The sequence below is a fragment of the Solanum stenotomum genome, chromosome 4, assembly GCF_019186545.1.
Source record: "Solanum stenotomum isolate F172 chromosome 4, ASM1918654v1, whole genome shotgun sequence".
Taxonomy (NCBI): domain Eukaryota; kingdom Viridiplantae; phylum Streptophyta; class Magnoliopsida; order Solanales; family Solanaceae; genus Solanum; species Solanum stenotomum.
The window spans coordinates 29,012,359-29,015,639 of record NC_064285.1 but is presented as its reverse complement, the minus strand read 5'-3'; positions in this window follow the sequence as shown (position 1 = coordinate 29,015,639).

Below are 3,281 nucleotides of genomic sequence, written 5' to 3'. Positions count from 1 at the left end.
CCTTTTACCTTTATTATATTTGCTTTTGTTTTTGTAGAAATTTTTGGGTTTGATCCATTTTGGGCCTAAACAAACCTCTTTTAATTATTTTTTATAAAATTTGGGGCTTCAATCCTTGTTGGTTCAAAATAAATATATAATAATACGGTCAATTGACACATACATGGATTGATTTCAATTCATAGGTCATCATAACAGAGGGTTGAATATTCATTAGATTAACTATTCCTTTGAGGGTTATCTATCAGAAAAGGAAGTTCTAAGGTTAAGATACTTAATCAAGTAAACTAGCATGTTCAAAATGGAAGATAACTTATGCTACCAGGACAACAAGCATAAAATCATCAAGATTTAAGACAAACAAATTGTTTAGAGAAAATAAAGGGGTAATCTTGATGTACCCATTCACTTAATCTACCTCTTAGGCAGGTAACAAGTATTAGCAATTTAAACATGTAAAAATAACTCACATATTTATTTCCACAAGGATGGTAAAATGGGAACCGAAACCTTCAGAAGGTATAACCATTTAACATTTATTAAGAATAGTCGAGGCCCTTTGTTTTAGATTATACCTCATTTCAAAGTCAATGATCTTTTCTACAAGTCATATACAAGTACAACAATCAGCAGTACTTACAAATAAAATGTCTATTTTAGTTCAAGAAAACTGAATATTTGATTAAAAAAAAGTATCAATCGATTAGAATATGAATGAACCAAAATTTAGGATGAAATATGCCTAAACAGAGTTAAATTCAAACTCATAATGAGATATTTTTATCAATAAATATTGAGTCTAATGATGAAGGACCTTAACTCTACAAATCATGTTATAACATTCATATATTAGGGACTACAATAGCTTAAGCAGAGAAAGACTAGAAAAATTCAAACTTCTTGGAGCTCAAACACAAATGAAATATATCTATATTGCGCCCAAAAATTAGAAGGACTTTAAACAAACAATAACATGAATGTAAAAATTGAAACGCAAATTCAGAAATATATCTATTATAAGAAATCAAAGTAAAATAAAATAAAAGAGGAAAGGAGCTAATTACCTATTGTGGAGAAGTAACTGGGACGACGAACTGCTATCCTTCTCCCCCCTCTAACCACAATCAAAGTTAGAAAATCTCAGAATTCATAGGCCGAACCATCGTGGGTTCATTTCACGCAAGAGCACTGCTCTCACACCTAAAAATCCCCAAATTTTGTCCTTCAATTGGTGAATATCGGTGGTTATTTTATATTTAACTTTTATAAAAATTAGTCCTTACAACGGTGTGGGAGTTATAATTTTTTGAAAGAGAAAATTTTGTGGGGAATATATTAAGACCAAAATTACAACTAGTACCTATATATTCTATAGATATTTACTTATAATACTGGATAAGTACTATATACACTTGAATCTGATTAATAGATATATACAATTTATTATTCGCAGCTATCTCTACTTTTATACATAATGGATAAAATATATTTTTTTAATATTTCTTCCTTTTTCTTTTGAATTCTAATGTGTCGACATCTGATGGTACATTTGATACTTTTTAACTATGAATAATTGTTATTTCTTAAATAACAATAGTGTCTTTTCATAGTTTTTCTATTGTGTTAGACAGGAAATCAGTCAAGTAGAGAAAGAGAGCAAACTGAAACTAGTGCAACCAAGAGAGAGATTTGACGGCAAGCCCAATGGACCGTCACACCTATAAAGGGCCAGTTGGTCAAGCATCACACTTGCAGAGAAATCCCAAAGTTCTGAAGTTTAGATGATGGAAAAGATGATATACCATAAATCCAATGATGTGGTGTCAGTCCAAGCATCACACCTGCATAGTTGAGTCTACTTTTTGAAGTTTAGGAGCTGATGGGTTTTAGTAACACATGGAATAGAGAAGGATAGAAAAGGGGAAAAGAAGGCAAGTCACCAGCCCAAAGCTAGGTCATGGGACCTCTCTGGAGCCCTTGATGGGCCGTGAAGGGGACCACAACCTTTTATGGGGCATTTGAAAGCTTGCTAGAGCTACCAGGGCCAGCGATCCTCCCACGGAGGCCTAGACAGCATGTGGTAAGGTTGACGGGCCATCGTAGGGGTTGTCAATTGACCCACCATGAAGGGGTTCCTCCCCGCGGTACCTTTGATAAGTCATCAAAGTTGTCGTGGTAGCGGCACGTTGAAGACCCTCAGTCATGGGTCTCTTCACGACCCAGTTCACGGACCGTGGAACCCTTGACAAACTGTGAATGACATCGTGAGGTAGGTCCATTAGCTTTTTAGTCACGGTCTTTCGGGTCTTTTATAAATTGTTTTAATTCAATACCATGTAATTTTACCCTTAACCCAAAGTCCTATATAAAAGTTTTTACCCCCCAAAATAACCCATTTAATTTATTTTCTGAATTTATCAAAGAGAAGAACAAGTTCATCTTCCCCAAAATATTTCTCTCTCTAAAAGAAGAAAAAGGATTCAACCTAGTGTTTCAAGATCAAGTCTCCAATTCACCATTGCTTGTGGGCTTTGAGTACTAAGGTATGATAGTCTTCGTCTATGGAGCCCTCTCTTCCATAGAATTCCTAAATTCCCCAATTTTGAATTGTGAAATTCCCAATGGAAGTTAGAGTTGTCTTCTATGTTATGGGTTCCTTTCAATATTGATTTATTTGATTGTTTTATTAAGTATGAAGCAGGAATTGAGATAATCTCACGATTTTAAAATGAATCCCCAGGAACCCATGCATACCTCATGTTTTCTAATTTAAGATGATAATGTGGGATTTTAGACGTGATAGAAGAAGTTTATGAATATATGCATGTTCTTTATCAAAGTGACGAAAATGAGTATTGTGAAAGGATTGCGTTAAGATAAGATGCTTTGAAAGTAAAGCTTATATTTTGTTGTTATTGTTGTGAAAGGATTGCTCACATAATACTCAATACATGCATGTGAAAGAATTTTCTCACATAAGGATTCTTAAGGGTTGAAAGGTTTTCTCAATTAACTTAGAATAAAATTTAGGAGCTATTCTAAAGAAAGTTAGCTTGGATTGGTGATTTGAACTGCCTTCCATGAAAGATAAGTCAATTAAAGAATTATGACAATTCCGTGGGATTTATGCTTAGAACCGAGAGAATATTGAGATGGAAGCTTTCCCATAGCTTGAGGTCAGGTTTCTAGTAGCAATATCCTTATCCCTTACCTATCTGCCACCATAGCATCTTGGTCTTAGATAGACATGATTGCCTTAGATAGACATTAGCTAGTGGATC